This window comes from Tenrec ecaudatus, chromosome 8, assembly GCF_050624435.1.
Source record: "Tenrec ecaudatus isolate mTenEca1 chromosome 8, mTenEca1.hap1, whole genome shotgun sequence".
Taxonomy (NCBI): Eukaryota; Metazoa; Chordata; class Mammalia; order Afrosoricida; family Tenrecidae; genus Tenrec; species Tenrec ecaudatus.
Genome location: NC_134537.1, coordinates 33546721 through 33567381, shown reverse-complemented (window position 1 = coordinate 33567381; position 20661 = coordinate 33546721). Strand labels below are relative to the sequence as shown.

Here is a 20661-nt window from a genome sequence, read left to right as displayed (position 1 = left end):
GCACCTAAAACACCAGTTCAGTGGAATACCGTAGAAATAATAAAAAGAACAGTAAAAATATTGTGGAAAAAATTCCATTATAGTTTAATTCTGTAACTCTTATTTTTCCACAAATGATTTGAAACCTCCTCCTCTTTCTAAAGGAGAGTGATTTGAATATCAACAGTTTTTCAGTTGGTGTTTGAATCTCTCACTGCCTGGTAAATTATTTGCATGACCACTCGCTTCATAATTTCAGTTATAGATCCTCAGACCACTTTTTCCTAAAATCTTTGTGCGGAAACTAAGACAGTTGGCTGTTAGACATCTAAGTGAGAAGATATGAATTCCAGAAACTTGTCATCTTGTACTTTAGTAAATTAATCATCAATATTGACCATCTCTATTCAGTCAGAAAATTGGTAAAAAGAATAATGATCAAAATGTCTCTGATTTTTAGGAGGGGGTGGAGGATTAGTGAAGTTTGGTAAATATTTATGCAAATATATTTTGTGCATGCTACATGTGATACATCATCAAAACATATTATTTCACTGTGTAAGTATACACAAATCCCCAAATCAGTACTACTGAGTCCAGCTGAAGATACCTCATCTATGCCACATCATATATTCCTTTGTTTATGCTTCTGCTATGTTCTCCTAGCAGGTGGTCTCTTCCCTGGGTCACGCTCTTCTTGTTTTCTACTCCCAGATTTTCCTGTTGATTAAAAGATGTGGAAAGCAATGCAATCCAGCTAAACATGCATAAAAAGCAACTGAGAAGTATTCATTTTGGGGTAAATCTTGATAAGAGGGAATTGGAAACCTATAATTCTTTTCCCACCATTCTCTCATATAATCTCTCTTGAGATGTCTTATTGATGGCTGGGATATCAGCAATCAGGTTCATCCAGCAGCTGCCAAATCAATATCATGTACCTATACTGGCTTTTTGTCTTCTTTCACTTACTTAACCTGTTCACTTCTACTCTTTAGTATTAGACTTCCAAAAATGCACTTGTGTGATGATCCTTCACCTCTGTGGAACTCAAAACTTCCAATCAATTTTTTGGTCATGTTTTTCATCAAATTATTCAGTGTCACTATAATATAAAGTATATTTTGAATTTATCCTTATTTTTTAACATGCTACGTGTATGTATTACCTTGTATTAGGAATATTAATATTTTTTAAAAGATGGCTTTTATTAACAATATATGAGTACCATATTTTGATGTGGGCCTTTTTATATGAAGTTTTAGTTTTTTAAAAGTATGCTTTTCTTAAAAAGTGCTCGCTGCTTTTGCAAGAAGTTTCCTTGACACTCAATGTCCAAAAAATGAGCGAGGTAAATAATTAATTATTATAATATCTTTCATCATCCTTTCAGTCATCACAAACAACCACAACCAAAGTAATAGCGTGAGAATCATAGGTTTCACTTCTCAGGTCTGTTTATTCTTTCTCTTACAAAAAAAAAAAAAAGCCCCAAGCTTCCACCAGTCTGGGGCCATTGTAACAAACATTGCTTCTAACGCCAACTATAAAAAATGATGCGTAGTCCCCGTCCTGCCTCCTGTGAATTCATACGAGGGAAGCACAATCAAACTCAACATCCATCTAAGGCAGATTGCTATGAAGTAACCACAGTCAGACCTGTCTTCTTCCTTCAACTCTCCCATCACACGCTCTACTTCTTTGCCAGGTTTGGTATTTCATTGCAATGGCCACTCAGAAATCACAGCCAATACTGGGTATGATATTTATTAGGGAAGTTAACAGATTAAAATGGAAAGTCATAAATGCTCAGGATATAGTTCTTTAGGAAGGACAGCCTCTTCTCAGCCATGGTCTGTCCAAGGCCTGTCTCTCTCGGGCCTCATCTCCGCCTTGCTTGGGAATTGTTACCGAGTTCTTTTAGCGCTGCGAACGAACCTCCTAAAGGTTCTTTACTGAGCCTTGAACACCTCTGCTTGAAAATGCTCAGATCTATCCCTGGATTGGGAAACCTTGGTTCCCATGATTAAGGTTTAGAAATATTCGCCTCCTGCCCAAAGGCACTTACTTGCCTTCACTAGGGAATTCACCTCTGTGTCTTATGCTCTCTGGTCTGCTGCTACCACTCCTTTGTCACTGTTGATTGTCGCAGCTGTCTCATTGGTTGAGGAGGTTCAATGTGCAGGGATCTCAGGATTCAAATGAAGTTGTACACCGGACACTTTTCTCTCTTTTTTTTCTGGGTACAGTGTACTTTATTGATGGTGCATGACAAGGTTGGGATCTCTAAGCCCCTCTCCTTCCTTCAGGGGTCTGGATGGAATATTCTCAGTGTGTTGGGGGATTGAATTGGGGGCAAAGACTCCTCAGCAGCTGAGGGTCTCTCTTCCTCTAGTGCTGTTGCTGGGGATGGTGGTCCAGGGGGGCTCTCACTCCTTGGAGGCCTTGTGGACCATGAGGTCCACCACCCTGTTGCTGTAGCCAAATTCATTGTCATACCAGGAGATGAGCTTGACAAAGTGGTCGTTGAGGGCAATGCCAGCCCCAGCATCATAGGTGGAAGAGTGGGGGTCACTGTTGAAGTCACAGGAGACAACCCGGTCCTCAGTGTAGCCCAGGATGCCCTTTAGGGGACCACCTGACACCTAATCCATCACCTTCTTGATGTCATTGTACTTGGCAGCAATCTCCAGATGGCAGGTGAGGTCCACGACAGACACATTGGGGATGGGGCCACGGAAGGCCATGCCAGTCAGTTTCCCATTCAGCTCCAGTATAACCTTGCCCACAGCCTTGGCAGCACCAGTAGATGTGGGATAATGTTCTGGGCAGCCCCATGACCATCACGCCAGAGTTTCCCAGAGGGGCCGTCCACGGTCTTCTGGGTGGCAGTGATGGCATGGACTGTGGTCATGAGTCCGTCCACGATACCAAAATTGTCGTGGATGATCTTGGCCCAGGGGTCTAAGCAGGTGGTGGTGCTGGAGGCATTGCTGACCATCTTGAGGGAGTTGTCGTACTTCTCGTGGTTCACGCCCATCACAGACATGGGGGCATCGGCAGAGGGGCAGAGATGATCACCCTGTTGGCACCGCCCTTCAGGTGAGCCCCAGCCTTCTCCATGGTGGTGAAGACCCAGTGGACTCCACGACACACTCGGCACCAGCCTCACCCCACTTGATGTGGGTGGGATCTCCCTCCTGTTTTTTGCCAAGGTCTTCCATAAAGCTTGGACTTTTTCTTTCAATACTATAGGTTCTTGATTATATGCCACTTTCTGACCAATCATTTTTGTTGTGACTCTATGCATTCCTTCCATTGTTTTAGTTTTGTTTTAAAAAAATTCCAGTGTCATTAAGTATTTACCCATAGAATTCTCAATAATGAAACAAGGTGTTTGAATTTTTCTTCAGCTCTTTCAACTGCACTATAAAATTTAAATAATATTTTAATGACATATCTTACTCATTCCAATACATCCCTTCCCTTGCCATTCAGTTCTATTGCTTAATCCCATGGGGTGGGCGATACAATCATCAATGCTGTCAACTCCTCTCTCCTCCTCCCTCACTTCCCGTACCTTCAGGGAACCCTTACTCTGTCTCTGATGGGTACTCTCACTTGACTACCATGTACCAAGTTATCTTGAAGGTACAAGTGAACATATGCAAATCTAACATGACTAATGAGGTAGATCACATACGGGCCTTAATAAGAAGGGAGGAAATTTTTAAAAAATGGAGAATAGGATAGTTATGTGGTTCATCATTGTCATACCTTGGATTTATCCTCTGCTTCATGAGGCTGTTTTAAGAGAGGTGAACAACAGACAAACATAATAGTGGGGTAGGAAGAAAACACAAATACACACATATTTGTATGAATATATGTGTATTTGTTTATATATGCATTTATATGAAAATGCAACAAGGAAGCAGATGGACTTTGGGCCTCTACTTGAATCTTAACTCAGCAGAAGAAGGGTTTGTTCTAATATTGTGGCTTTGTAGTACACCCACCTTCGTGAAATGATCGCAGAAGACAAAATGGGTACATAAGCAAATGTGGTGAAGAAATCTGATGGTGCCTGGCTATCAAAAGACAGAGTGTCTGTAATCTCCAAGGCTTGTAGTTAAACAAGTGGCAATCTAGCAGGGAAGTGACAAAGCCCACATGGAAGAAGCATGGCAGCCTGTGTGATCATGTGGTGATGGGAAGAAGTATCAGCAGTTCAAAAAACATGCAACCAAATCAATATGAAGTGGAATGGATGGAGTGGTGACCCAGTGTCCGCCAGCAAGATAATAGGACAGTCAACGTCACTTCTGATTTTCTAACTATACGTTGTTCCCAATTCCTTATCATATACTATATGTTTCTTCTCATGTCACCTTTTGAGATCACTTGTGTAGCTCTTCATCATTTCTTCTGGTTAATTTGATTATGCTATGTTTCAGAGGAAATTTGTCTCTTCGGATATTTATTTGTTTTTTTCCCTTCTTTATTGTCTTTTTAATGACCTTTTCCTTTCTTTGTGATGGATGTTATCCCACAAAGGAGCTGATAGTAAAAGAATTAGGTTTGAGGCCTGCAAGAGAGATATTTGCTTGTCTTCGTGCCTTAGAATCTCAAAGCTGTAGGTTTCCTGCACTCTCTAGCCCCCTAAAAACAGCTTCCTCCCTCTTCTAAGAAGAATGAGCCTCTTCTAACCTGGAGTTCTTGCAAAGGCACTTGATCCAAGTGCCCAACAAGATGATGTTTGTTATCATTAATAAATGTCCCTGCCTCCCTCCATTGGTTCAATACTAATAAATGCAGTCCATGCGAAAATTATACCATTTCAAGAGAAAAGAGGGTGAAACAGAGGGAAACAAGAAAACAAATGCATTAAAATTTAACAATAGCTTATCCCAGGTAAAAATGATATGGATATTCTTTTTTACTATTTTCATGTTTGCTGTTTAAGCTTATTTTTTTCAAATAAAAATTAAGTACTTTGCAAATTTTACTTGAAACAAATCATGAAATGAAAGATTTTCCTCTTGAGATTCCTAAATGCTGAATTTCTAAGAAGAGTCAGATAAGTTTCCTTTGATTAATTTTAAAGGGATTTAAAATCTTTGGATGGACATCCACATACAATATCTTCAAACTCATTTTAGGAATAAGTCTTAGATGATTAGTTGAATGAGTCATTCTTTATTACAAGTGAAGCCACTTTCCTTAGACATGCCAGAGCAGGGGATTGTGAAATTAGTAGGAACTGGTTCAAAAGTAATCCGAATCCTGGCTTGCATTATAAAGAAGTAAGATTTAAAAAGTAAGCACAAAGAGCAAATTCTTCTTTCAAGTTTTTAAGTTATTTGACTTTAAGGAATAGCTGGACTAGAAGGCGAAAGAGTCTGTAACCAATGCCTTCAGTGAAAGAAAGATGCAAAATATATTATATTCTTGAAGCCCAATTTTTAAAACCTTTACTCTATAGGACTTGACAGAAATATTCAGTGTGAATCTACTCTCCTAGCTTTAGCTAAAAATGGTAGGTAAAACGCTTTAGATTATTTTCATTTATATGATAGCAAAAAATTATTTTAAAAGTCTGTCTGAGGTGGTTTTATTATGCCACCTGATTCATTATTTTCTACACACCTCTGTAATTTCATGCCCAGGTTAAAATGATAAAAATCCTTTAATTAATGTGTAGTGTTACTCTATTGTAATCCTTTGGGATTACTATTTATTTCTGTGATCTGATCACTTTCTGCATCCCCAGGGAAAATAAGCATTCTATTTGTATTGTAGCACTAAAGAGATAGTTTCCGTAACTCTTTAGTTGGGCAGAAAGCCTTGTCTTTTTCCCGTGGAGCGGCTGATTGTTTTTTTTTGCTGACTTAGTTTTAGTGCCCGGTGTGTAACCACCAAGCTCAGGAATCCATTTTCACAGTTCAACTCTGTCTTATGGGGTTGTTATTAGTTGGAATCGACTTGATAAGAGTGAATTTTTGAAGAGACACGTAAAACTTCTTTGTGTCTCATCTGGCTTACCATGCAGATAGGGAAACCTGTTCTCTGTACAGAAATGTACAATTCTTGAGAAATTGCTTAAGCTTTAAATTTCATGCCCCTTTCCTCCACTTTCCAGAAGCTGCAGCATAGAATTTTGGGGTTTAATCATGCAAGGCCACCATATTATCTGAGCTCTCCTTGAAAATTAAGACTCTTAAATTTTTCTAGAATTACCTATCTGATGTAGATTTATCATATGTGTCCTTCAGGTCATGTTTTCAGGGACTAAACTTTATTTGAACTACATACATATTATATCATAATAGCGTGTGTTTTACTGTGTGTTCTGGGAGCTATGCCACGAAGATTTCAAATACCCGAAAGATCATTTAGCTCAGACAGGTTTCAGTAGCTATTAAAAACTCAGAAGAAGATTATAAACTTCAGCACGAAGCCTGGTGTTCTACTTCTGTAAATTCTCTCACCACCATCAAGTCCCTGTTGACTCATATTGATCCTTTAGGATAGGGTAGAACTGCCTCTGAATTTCTGAGACTGTGACCATTTACAGGAGTAGGGTGTTAGTCTGGCTTGACTAGAGAAACAAATTCAAAATACACTCATATGTGTATAAATGAGAGCTTTATATCAAAGAGTAATTGTATATTTTTAAAAAATCCCCACTGCTGGTGGAGCTATAGGTATGTACAGCCACTATGGAAATCGATCTGGCAATACCTAAAACAGATGGAAATCGAGCTACCATAGGACCCAGCAATCCCCTTACTGGACATATAACCAGAAGAGGCAAGAAACAAACCACGGCTAGACATCTGTGCTCCAGTGTTCATCATGGCACAGTTCAAAATTGCAAGTAGTTGGAAACAACCCAAATTTCCATCAACAGACAAGTGGATTAAAAAGCCGTGGTACATACATACAATGGAGCACTACACATGGCTAAAAAGCAGAGATGAATGTATGAAGCACATTGCCGCATAGGAAGAACTGGAGGAAATCATGCTAAGTGAAGTAAGCCATGCACAAAAGGACAAGTACAACATGAATCCACTGAGGTAAGCTTAACAAAAGGCAAAAGGGGCATAGGGAAAAAGTTACTATATACAAACATTCCTGGGTGAAGACCAGGTAGAATGGCAGGGGCCAGACCAAATCTAGGGATACATATGGTAGCCTGTCAGGGAAAAGTCAGCCCCCTCAACTAATTGCGGGTTTGATAGGCACAATTGTATGGTTGAAATATATATAGAGATTATAATATCGTAATAGACAGCATGAGAGTTAGAAGAGATTGACATAATGGAGTCAGACACATTTCATAGTAGCATGCTCACTTCAGACCCACTTGGTGGTCCACTTGGAGATGGGAGACCGGAGGGCAGGAGAGAGGGGGAGAGGAAAGAGGACAAGGGAAAGCGAACAGGGGCGAGAGGACCAGAGAGGAGAGGGAGCCAACAAGATGCCAAGGGGAATCTTTATTGCTAACCCAGGCTTATATATCTTTGGGGGAGTGCAAGCCCACTAATTACGGGTAAAGACATACATCACAGGAAGGGGTAGTACTATAGGTAATACAGCAATGAGAGGGGGCTAATGTAGGGATATACACACAATAGGAAGAGGAGGGATTTGGGGTATACATGTGACAAGATGAGCGGATCCCAGATTAAGGATGGCAGCCTAACTTTGGATGGTACTGAGCAGGTTTGAACTGTTCTCTGGATCTCCATAGAAACCATTATCTGTACTGTGTAAACCCCACCTACAGGGACCAGACTATTGGTCACAAACCCTTAGGGAGAAGTAGCCCATTGTCCTTAACAGCAGGGAGTGAGCCCTACCTGTGATGGAACCAGACAGTAGTTTGGCAACTGACTGCCTTCAGGAAGATAACTTGACAATCATTTACCATTAGCTACAAGCAGTGTCCTAAGCCTAATATGTATTTGGGGAAGGCGACTTTGGAGAAATCTTTCTGTTTCCCACAGTAGCCAACTAAAAAGGAGGGGGGTGGGAGAAAAAAACAAGAAATCGGTAGTGGGGGAACAGGGCACTAACCCACCCAAGGGGAGGGTATTGCTTATATCTCCACAGGTAAAGAGGGACCAGACTTCAACCCAGTGCTCCAAGATGTGAATGCAACATTCCAGAATGAAGTAGGGAACTGGTGGAGAGGTCAAAGGGGCCACCCCCAATTCCAGCTACATGGACACCTGCCCCTCCCCCCAGAAGAATATTTCAGAGGACAGCACTGAAGTTGCAGCTCAGGGAGAGGGACATAGTCTAAGCACATGGGAGCAAATGAAGAGGGAGAAAGAGAGAGTGGAGCACAACATGGCCCACCAAGCCTTGATGATGATATTCCCGCTCAGAGCAAGCAATCCACAGAGAAGAATATATGGGAGGCCCCACTATGAGACACCACATCCCTCACTGACCCACAGCCCTACCCACAGAGGACAACAGTGGAGACCCAATGTGGGAATTGCGCCTAATCTGATCCACCACACCAAGACAAAACACTAAGGGTGTGCAACAAAACAGCAAGGGGGACAGAGCAACAAAGTCCCAAGGAAATACCAATAATAGACTTTGGGGCCAAGGCTTAGCACCCCATCAGGCTTGACCGTAAAACACCCCTAAAGGCCAGCAAACAGTCTTTGATGTCACTACAAGCTTTTCTTTGTTGTGGTGTTTGAGGGTTTTGTTTTTTTTTTGTCATTGACTTTTTGATGTTGTTGTTTTGTTTTGTTTTGTTGCTTGGTTTGCTCTGTCTTATTTTGTGCATGTTATTATCTCCGCAGGCCTGTCTAAATAAGATAGGCTGGATGAAAAATCTGAAGGCGAAAACAACCGGATTGACAGTTCAGGGGGGACATGCAAAAGGGGGAGGTTGGGGGAAAGGAAGTGTTGTTAACAAACCCAGAGACAAGGGAACAACAAGTGATCCAAATCAGTGGTGAGGAGGGTGTACTCCTACTCTGGTAGGATGTGACCAAGAGTAGTGTCACGAGAGGAATTACTGAAACCCAAATGAAGGTTGAGCATGATAGTGGGGCAAGAGGAAAGTAAAAGGAAATAGAGGAAAGATCTAGGAGGCGGCGAAGGGCATTTATGGAGGTCTAAATAAAGGCATGTACATATGTAAATATAACTATATATGAAGTCAGGGTGATATATCTATGTGCATATATTTATAGGTTTAATACTGAGGTAGCCGATGGACATTGGGCCTCCACTCAAGTGCTCCCTCAATGCAAGAATACTTCCTTCTATTAAACTGGCATTCCATGATGCTCACCTTCCCAACATAATCACTGAAGACAAAGTGGGTGCATAAGCAAATGTGGTGAAGAAATCTGATGTTGCCCAGCTATTAAAAGATATAGCGTCTAGGGTCTTAAAGACTTGAAGGTAAACAAGTGGCCATCTAGCTCAGAAGCAACAAAACCCATATGGAAGAAGCACACCAGCCTGTGTGCTCACCAGGTGCCGAAGGGATCAGGTGTCAGGCATCAAAGAACAAAAATCATATCATTTTGAATGAGGGAGTGTGTGCAGTGGGGACACAAAGCCCATCTGTAGGCAAATGGACATTCCCTTATGGAAGAGTCATGGGGAGGAGATGAGCCAGTCAGGGTGCAGTGTAGTAACAATCAAACATACAATTTTCCTCTAGTTCCTAAATGCTTCCTTACCCACCCACCCCCAATATCATGATCCCAATTCTACCTTACAAATCTGGCTAGTCCAGAGTATGTATACTGGTAACAGATGTGAACTGGAAACACAGGAATTCAGGATGGATGATCCCTTCAGGACCAGTGGCAAGAGTGGTGATACCAGGAGGGTGGGTTGGAAAAGGGGAACCAATTAAAGGGAATTACATGTAACATCCTCCCTGGGGGACGGACAATAGAAAAGTGGGTGAAGGGAGATGTCAGACAGTTTCAGATACGACAAAATAATAATTTTTAAAGTATCAAAGTTTCATGAGGGAGAGAGTGCTGAGAGGGAGGGGAAAAATGAGGCATTGATGCCAGAGGCTTAAGCGGAGAGAAAATGTTTTGAGAATGATGAGGGCAAATGAATGTACAAATGTGCTTTACACAATTGATGCATGCATAGATTGTGATAAGAGTTTTATGAGCCCCCAATAAAATAATTTTTATAAAAAAAAGACACTCTATGAGATTAAGACAGGTGCATTCCTGGAAAAATGTGTCTGCAGTCCTGCACTCATCACAGAGCCATGTTTAAATATGTTTTCTTTGTAATAAACTTAGACGTGAACTGGAAAAGAAAACAAACAAAAAATCCCAGCCCAGTCCAGATCAAGTCCATAACTCCAATATTAGCCCATGTCTGATACAAGTCTATAATTTCCTCTTCAGAATTACCCAACGCATGCAATGATATTGAGTTCAGGGAGATCACGGGCCAGTGGGTGGAATGTCTTGTGGCTGCAGTGGCAGTGGGAGCATCTGAATGCTTGTGTGGGTCTCCACATAGCTTCTCCAGCTCCAGGAATCTGGCTTTATCAGGGTTCTCCATGTGGCTTATCAGCAGGAAGATAAGCAGAGTGTGCCTCCTGCCTGCCAGGAGGAATACAGGAGTTCACAGAATCCTCAGGGGAAGGGTATGCCCACATGGAGGCCTCATTGGCTATGGGAAGATTGACAGGTTAGATTCCACCCCTTCAGAAGCTGACACCAGATTTTGTAACTACCACAAGTAGAAAGCCCCATATTGATCCCTCAGAGTGGCTGGTGCTTTCAACCTTTTGGATCGCAGGGCCTTATGTAATCACTACAGCTCCCAGGGATCCTACACTTTTGTGTTAGGCCAGGTTCATTAGAGAAAAAAAATCCAGGGACACACACATATATATATGAGAGTGCTATATAGAAAAGAGTAATTGCATGTCAAAACAGCTCAGTCTAATCCAGATTAAGTCATCAAGTCCACAAATTTTCCCATAAGTCCAATATGAGTTGTGATAGGTAGGTTTGTTGTGCCCACATGGCCAATGAACACATGTGAGATTAGTCGATGGGTGGAGAGATAAATGGCTAGGCGAGCCTTGCCTCCCCCCCTCACCCCCACCCCTTGCTGTTTGATCATCAGACAAGTGTGCGGCTGCCTGGCTTGTTCCGTGCCTCCATTTACAAGCTACACTACCTGTGGGTCAGGCCAAAGTGGAGAAGGGTTTCATGTGAACAGCTGCAGATGCTATGCGAGGAGTAGGAGCGCCACTGCGGTGAGTCTTTGAAGCCTAGGCAGCAGGCCTGGGTGGGCCACTGCGGGTGCAGATCTTGGTGGTAGTAGCAAATATTCAAACGAGACCTTTGAACCGACCTGTGGACTGTGTCGCTGTAACTTGAGGTTCCTTCAAAACCTGCTTCGCCACACTCCTGGAAGGTACATCTCTTGAGCTGAGGACTGTCGGAACCTGTCATCTGGCTGACTGTTGGTGACCTGCTTGCTGTTTGCTGCCTGTGGCCGGACACCCTGAATTGCTCCATGGAGGACTACCCCTCGGCCCTCAATACTTGAAAGACTGCCAGAGTACTAGCTGTCTCACGGAAGTGAGTTGCACTGAGCCATGTGTACTTCTCTATAGATTAATGAACTGTTTATTTCTTGTGTTTTCTATCATCTATCTATCTATCTATCTAGCTATCTATCTATCTATCTAAATATATACAAAATTATTAGTGTTCTGGTTTTGTTTCTCTAGCAAACCCTGTCTTACACACTAGTCCATAAATTCCTCTTCAGACTCATGTAGCTACTTGCAAAGATGCCAAATGCAGGAAGATCACAGGCTGGTGGGTGAAAGGTCTTGTGGATACAGACTTGTGGAAGTTTCTATGCACTGGTGCGGGTCTCCACGTGGCTTCTCCAGTTCCCAGAATTCTTATGAGAAGGCCACATCCACAAGGAAGCATCATCAGGCTGTGACTTAATTGACAGTCCAGACTCCACCTCTTCACTCTTAATATCCTCAAGTTGACACAAGATTATGTAACTACCACAACTTCTGTAAATTAGCCAATGGGGCGGAAAATACTAAAACATCACAACCGAACATTGTCCAACTAAGTTGCTACATATACATTATCAGGAAGGATCAATTTCAAAAAAATGGCATCATGTTTGGTGGAGTAGATGGTCACTTGAGACCAAAGAAAATCCTCAGTGACATGATTGACACAATTGCTAGAAGAATAGACATGAACACAATGGCAGTAGCTGTGAAGATGATGGAGGACCAGAAGATGCTTTGGTCCATGGAACATTAAGTGCTCATGAGTTCAAATCTACAATTTGTTTTAATCCCATAATAACAAAGAACAGGGTAAAAGATTGCCCAAAGCAGAGTTATACTTTGAAGGTATTTTGCTCTCTCACAATCCAGGGTTTTTGGCACAGCACTGGAAAATTCCTTTTGTTTACCCTGGGTTACCTTGCTGGACTGGCCACTTCAGTGGCGATGTTCAGAACCCATTCCCATGAGTCAATTCTGACTCACCGAAAACCTATAGGACAGAATAGAACTATTCTGTCGGTTGCCAAGACTGTAACTCTAAGAGAGAAGGAAGGCTCATTTGCTCTCCAAAGGAGTAGCTGGTAGGTGTGAAATGCTGACCTTGAGGTAAGCATCTCAATGCATACCCCATGAAGCTACTACCATGGTTCCTTGAATTCACAGAGGTAGGTTGAGAATTTCACAAGGATGATTGTCTGTGTCAGTTTTAATGTGAAATAAGGATGTTTCCTGGTGAAATCTGGTTGTTTCTGCAGACCTTACATTTCTTGTAACTTTTTGATTGGCTGATCCTTGACTTTGGCTCCAACTATTAAATATATTTTCTTCATTCCATGTGTTTGTTTTCTGCATGCACATATAGTTCAAAGATGATGCCTACCTTTTAAAAATGTATTTCAATCCTTAGTAGCCTTTGTTATTGTTGGTAGTGCCTTCCCATCGGTTCTGATTCACAGTGACCCTGCACACAACAGGATGAAACACTGCCAGGAGGTGTGCATCCCTCACAAGTGCTCTTCTCTTTGAGCACATTATTGCAGGCACGCTGTCAATCCGTCCTTGAAAGCCTTAACCTTTTCCTGTTGTACCTCTGTTTTAACAATCATGATGTCCTTCTCCAAGGACTGGTCTCTCCTGACAACATCTCCAAAATAATGTGAAATGAAGTCTCATCATCCTTGACATTGAGGAACATTCTGGCTATACTTCTCCCAAGATCCATTGGTTTGATCCATTGGCAGTCCATGGTACTTTCAATGTTCTTCATCAGCACCATAATGCAAATGCATTAATTCTTCAGTCTTCCTTATTCAATGTCCAACTTTCACCTGCACTTGAGGCCATTTAAAACACCATGGTTTGGTTCAAGGTGCACCTCACTCCTCAAAAGAACCTCTTTAATTTACAGCACTTTCAACAAGTCTTGTTCAGTAGATTTACCCAATGCAATGCATCCATTTATCGCTCGACTGCTGATTCCATGAACCCTGATTGCGGATCCAAGGAAAATGAAATTCTTGACAATGTCAAACTTTCCTCAGTTTATCCTGCTGTTACCTACTGGTCTGGTTGTGAGGATATGAGTTTTCCTTACTTTGATTTGCAATCTGTACTGAAGGCTACAATCCTTAATCTTCATCAGAAAGTACTCAAGTCTTTCTCACTGCCAGCAAATAAGGGTGCGTTTCCTTTATATTGCAGGTTGTTAACAAGTCTTCCTCCAATCCTGATGCCACACTCTTTATATAATCCAACTTCTCTTATTATTTGTTTCACTTAGAAGTTGAATAAATATTGTGAGGTTACAACTGTGACACATACCTTTCCTGATTTTAAACCATGCAGTAATCCCTTGTTTGTTTTTTACAATTGCCTTTTGATTCGTTAACAGGTCACATGAGCCTAATGAAGTGTGGAATTCCCATTCTTCTCAAGACTATCTATAATTTGTTGTGATCCCCACTGTAGAAGGTCTTTGCATAGTCAATGAAACACAAGTAGATACCTTTCTGGTATCCTATGCTTGGAGCCAAGAATCATTTGACTGCTGCAATTGTTCTTGGATGATTTTCAACAAAACTTACATTTTACTTACATATGATAGAAAAACATTGTTTGATAATTTTGAATGATGTTAGATTACCTTTCTTTGGAATGGGTACAAATATAGATATCTTCCTGTCAATTGGCCAAGTGGCTGTCTTACTAATGCTTTAAGTACAACTTGACATGCTTCCTTCAATACCATTATTTCTTGCTCATATGCTGCTTATTGAAATGGTTGACACTGCTTCTGATAATGTTGAGCTTCTATGAGGTTTTAATCATTTGACAATATTTCAATTCTACTCATAAGGCTTTTGGTGGTTAATTCCAAAGAAGTGGAATTAATTTGTTCGTAATTTGAAAGCTTTGCTGAAATCTGTTCAGCTTGAGTGGTCCTGCTGAGACTTAAAATACCAGTGACACACTTTCTAGCATCATTGCAACACACAAACCAAGCCACGGCAGTATGACACAATGACAGAACTCTGTTGGCAGTATGCCTTCACTCAATCACTTTTCACTTCCATCAAGTCAACACTGACTCAGAGAGAACCCTTGTGAGTCTCCTAGACTGTAACTCGTTTTTTTTTTTTTTTTACATTTTATTAGGGGCTCATACAACTCTTATTACAATCCATACATATACATACATCAATTGTATAAAGCACATCTGTACATTCTCTGCCCTAATCATTTTCAAAGCATTTGCTCTCCACTTAAGCCCTTTGCATCAGGTCCTCTTTTTTTTTTCCCCTCCTTCCCCACTCACCCTTCCCTCATGAGCCCTTGATAACTTATAGATTGTTATTTTGTCATATCTTGCCCTATCCGGAGTCTCCCTTGCCCTATCCGGAGTCTCCCTTCCCCTCCCTTCTCTGCCGTCCGTCTCCCAGGGAGGAGGTCACATGGGGATCCTTGCAATCAGTTCCCCCTTTCCAGCCTACTCACGCTCTACTCTCCCAGTATTGCCCCTCACACCACTGGTCCTGAAGGTATCATCCACCCTGGATTCCCCATGCCTCCAGCTCCCATATGCACCAGTGTACAATCTCTGCCCTATCCAGTCCTGCAAGGTAGAATTTGGATCATGGTAGTTGGGGGGAGGAAGCATCCAGGATCTTGGGGAAAGCTGTGTTCTTCATCGGTACTACATCGTACCCTGACTGACCCATCTCCTCTCCTAAACCCCTCTGTGAGGGGATCTCCAGTGGCTGACAAATGGGCTTTGGGTCTCCACTCTGCACTTCCCCCTTCATTCACCATGGTGTGTGTGTATATATATTACATGTGTGTATATATATATAGTGTGTATATATATTGCATGATGCCTTATACCTGGTCCCTTTGGCACCTCGTGATCACACAGGCTGGTATGCTTCTTCCATGTGGGCTTTATTGCTTCTGAGCTAGATGGCCGCTTGTTCACCTTTATGCCTTTAAGACCCCAGACACTATCTCTTTTGATAACCAGGCACCATCAGCTTTCTTCGCCACATTTGCTTATACACCCATTTGTCTTCGGCGATCGTATCATGGATGTGTGCAGCCAATGATATGATTTTTTGTTCTTTGATGCCTGATAACTGATCCCTTCGGGACCACGTGATCACACAGGCTTCTGTGCTCTTCCATGTGGACTTTGTTGCTTCTGAGCTAGATGGCCGCTTGTTTATCTTCAAGTCTTTAAGACCATAACTCTTTGTGGGAGTAGAAAGCTTAGTCTTTCGCCTGCCAGGCTGCTAGTGCTTTCAGACTGCCAACCATGCAGATTCCTGCGCAACATGTAACCACTACACCACCGAGATTCCTTAGGACTTGAAAGTTTTATTCTTTCCCATTTGTGCAGTTTCCTGCTTTGAATTTAATCCAAAACAAGAGACAGTTATAGATTCTAAGTTAGAAATTCAAAATTATGTTTAAAAATAGTTTAAGACAATAAGAAATACACTAGAACATTAAAAGATCACACACACACACGTAAGCCAAAAAGCGTTGCATCTGGGACTGCAGTTGACACATGAACAGGTATAATGAAACAGTGACTCCTTAGGGGATTTTCAATGCCTGGTGAATTCACGGTAGAGAAGTCAGCTCCGAAGGTAATCTTGATAGATTTTCTCAAAAGACATAGGCTAATCATGGCCACTAAATTTGAGAAGTTTTAAGAAAATTGAAAATTTTTTTGATGAGATAAAGTACAGGAAATTTGTCCAAAGGGGGATGGGGGTGGAGGGCATTCCATCATGACAAGGCAGTAAATCATTCTTTTAAGATAGCAAAATTCATCTGAATAGAATTTTGTTGGGAAACCTTCCTCATCCACCCCACTGTCTTCCCCTAATCCTTCCGGGCTTCTTCTTTGCTCCTACAAACTCAAATGATATTTAGAAAAAAACCTAATTTGAGTCTATTGAGGATGTCCAAATTGCTGTTTTGACATGGCATAAGTTGAAACCGGCAGAATTTTTGGAAGAAGATTAGAGAATGCAACATTGCCTTTAGTTAGAAGTGCATACAGATGGAGGATATACTGAGAAACAATAATTTTACATTTTGATATATTTAGTTAATAAATATTATGAATAGTTAGAGCAATATTTTGCAATGTACCTTTATGTTTGTGTGTGTAGAAATATCTAAACTATTTATAAATGTGTGTATGCATTCATATGCATATGTATATAATGCACATCTCAATCTATGCATATAGATACATTATCTAGATACATACATGCATATCTAAATATATACATGCACCTTCAAACTCTTTATAGGAAAAAATCCATTAATTTTCATTCTATATCTCCCTAGTTTTCTGAAGTGCTCTCATATAAAAGCATATTCTCAATAAGAAATGTCAGTTATTCCGTCAACTAAATACAAATACTGTCACGTGAAAGCAAAGTTTGCAAAGCATTGAGTCAGATTTATACTCAGTTACCCTATAGTGTATCTGCACCTCAGTTTATTTTGAACTCTTTATGGACCACAGTTTGAGGAATAACGATAGAAAAATTGTATAGGATTTATGTGTGGTGGCTCTCTTTGCGGGAGGGGGAGCAATGATTTGAAAAGTGGTGATAGTAGCAAATACATTAATAAACTTCTTAATCTATTTAATCATAGCTTTAGTTTAAGTAATCTAATCTCATTTACAAAAGGCCAGAAAGAGTATCATGTTATATATTTAATTTAGCTCTCAAAGAGTTAGCATTCTGGAGAATAAATCTTTTGTGTAAAACAACTAAATCCAACCTTCAAAAACAGCAAAATCATACATTCCAGATATAAATTTTTTCAAAATACTACAGATTAAAGATCCCTATTGATAGTATGATTATGTTGTTCCTAACATTTTATCTGAGTTTGGATGGAATCCAATTCATTACTCAAAGTAGTCATAAATTTCTATGTATTGATTTTATTAACCAAATACCTTGAATTAATTAATTTGGGAAATTTCGTTCTTTCTAATATTTATACAATGCAATGATGTATGCCTGTATGCCTACTTGAATTTAATTCTATTTTCACTAAAATGAATAAAAATATAGTCTAATATCTTCATTAATTTTAATATAATCTAACATTTTCAATAAATTTTATTAAATTTATATATAATTAACATATATTTAATTATACATTTAATATTATGTAACACAAGTTTAATATAACATAATTATAAAATTATGCATTATAATAAATGCATTTAGGTTTAACTTTTCTGAATCAACAGAACAACCTGCCATAGAAATGTTTGATTTTTAGATTATATAAAAAGATACAAAAATCCAATATTCACTCCTTTGAAACTCAGTTTATAAACAACTAGTTTTGGAGATAGGGGTCTTTTAAAAAAATCATTTTATTGGGGGCTCTTACAGCTCTTATCACAGTCCATGCACCCATCCATTAGGTCAAGCACATTTGTACATATGTTGCCACCATCATTTTGAAAACACTTGCTTTCTACTTGAGCTCTTGATATCAGCTCAGTCCCCAACCCACAACACTTCTTCACTCATGAACACTTGATAATTTATCTTTTTTTTTCATGCCTTACACCACTGTCTCCTGTCACCAGCTTTTCTGCTGTTCATTCCCCTGGGAGGGGATTATATATTGACCATTGGGATTGGTTCCCCCACCTTTCCCCTACCCTCCGGATATGAATACTTTCATTGTTGGGCCTGAGGGGTTTATCTGTCCTATGAAGGTTGAACATGATAGTGGGACATGCGGAAACTAAAAGGAAATGGAGAAAAGATCTAAGAGGCATATGTTTACATATAAGGATGGAGAAATAGATTTATGTACATAATTCTTATATGTTACATATTAAAACAGAAGATGGACATTGGGCCTCTACTCAAGTAATCCCTCAATGCAAGAACACTGTTCTAATAACTTGGCATTCTGTGATGCTCAACTTCCCAACACGATCACTGAAGACAAACTGGGTATATAAGCAAATGTGGTGAAGAAAGCTGATGGTGCCCAGCTATCAAGAGAAAAAGCATCTGGGGTCTTAAAGGCTTGAAGGTAAACAAGCAGCCATCTAGCTGAGAAACAACAAATCCTACATGGAAGAAGCACACAAGCCTGGGTGATCATGAGATATTGATGGGATCAGGTACTAGGCATCAATGACTCAGAACAAAAAATTATATCGATGTGAATGAGGGGGAGGGCAGAATGGAGACCCAAAACCCATCTCTAGACAATTGGACATTCCCTTACAGTAGGGTCACAAGGAAGAAACAAGCCAGTCAGGGTGAAGTATAGCACTAATGGAACAACTTTCCTCTATTTCTTTAATGCTTCCTTACCCCCACTATCATGACCCCAATTCTACCTTACAAATCCAGCTAGACCAGACCAGGTACACGGGGGTATAGATAAGAGCTCTAGACACAGAGATAGGAGTCTTGGTGGTGTAGTGGTTAAATGATGGGTTGTTAACTGCAAGGTAACACTGAAGCTCACAGGAGCAGTTCTAGCCTGTCCTATATGTTCATAATAAGTCAGTATCAACTAGATAGCATAGAAGTTGTTTTTGTTTTTGAAGTATTGGAGATGCAAAGAAGCAAATAATACAATGTGTCATAATTCTAGTAGCTCACTTTTAATGGAAGTGACAGATGATCACAATGTAGTTCATTAAGTGCCTTAATAGTAGTATATAGAATCATCAATGTCAAAATGAGATTAGAGTAATTCACTCAATCTGGTGAAATTTGAATTGTATAATCTTAGAATGCTCCATAATGGATATGATCACTGTACTGAAATATTTTTTAAAATAGGAATCTTCTATATTCATAGTAATGTCATTTTGGAAAAGGGTAGATACCAGGTGTGTTAGTCTGGGTACTTCCGAGAAACAAATCCATAGAAATTCAAGCATATAAGAGAGAGTTTTATATAAAGGTTAAGTGCACATCAAGTAAACATCCCAAACCCAGTGCTGCCAAAGCCCACAAGTCCAACATTAACCCGTATGTCTAATACCAATCCACAAAATCCTTCTCTATCTCTCAAAACACACACTAAGATGATGACTATAGGAGGAAAGTTGAATCTGTGAATATGTAAGGATCTCAGCATTGGCAGGGGTCTCCACGCAGCTTCTTTAGCACCTGGGGCTGCATCGGGGTAGGTCCATGTGGCTTCTCCTCAGGGATATCTTGCAGGACTTGAGCCTTTCCAGCTGAAGAGGGAACTGGCTAAGGCAGTTGCACCCAGGTCCAACCATCAGAAAGCAAGAGACCCGAGAATTCAAAAGGCTAGGCTCATAGAGCCATTTATCCCTTCACCTTTCACTTAACCATATGTGTTTATCAGCCAGGTTGGCACAATAAACTACCATACTAGGTTTGGGGTGCTATACCAAGGAATTTTAAGTTTATTCTCTATAGGAAAGATAGAGTCCCTGGTTTAAGTATTTGACTACTAGACAAATGGTGGTTCAAATTTACTCAGAGGCACCTTACAAAGTTCTGGTAACCTGTTTCCAAAAGGTCATATCCTTGAAAGCCAATGGAGTGTAATTCTATTCTACAATGCATGGGTCTAGTAGTAAGAATCTAGTGGACAGGAACTGGTTAGAAAAGGTGGTGAAATTTAAGCTTAATCTATAGGACTTATTATTATTATTATTACATGCCATTGACTCAGTCTGACTCATACTGACCCTGTGTATAACAGAACAAAACACTAACTGGTTTTGTGCCTTACTCATAATGATTGCTGGTTGAGCCCATTGTTGCAGTCTCTCTATCCATCTCTTTCAGGGAGGAGTTTCATCTTGTTCTCTGATTTTCTACTTTAGCAAGCGTCGTGTCCTTTTCCAGGCACTGGTCTCTCCTGACAACATGTGCAAAGTATGTGTCTGGAGTCCCTGTGCTAGAAACCTCCTAGGTCCTTGGGGAGGATTGATTCCAAGGGACACGTAGAGATCCAAGCGAGGCCAAGGCCACAGTTGTTGAAAGGAGATAAGGAGTGTCATCTAGAACAAAGAGAGAAAACCTTCTCTTATAGCTGGCACCTTGAATTTG

General features: G+C 40.5%; 1 pseudogene; it reads right to left on the bottom strand.

Moving 5' to 3' along the window:
- Positions 1–2408: 2408 nt before the first annotated feature.
- The window catches only part of LOC142454695 (glyceraldehyde-3-phosphate dehydrogenase-like), an 87415-nt pseudogene continuing 69162 nt past the window's right edge, over positions 2409–20661 (bottom strand).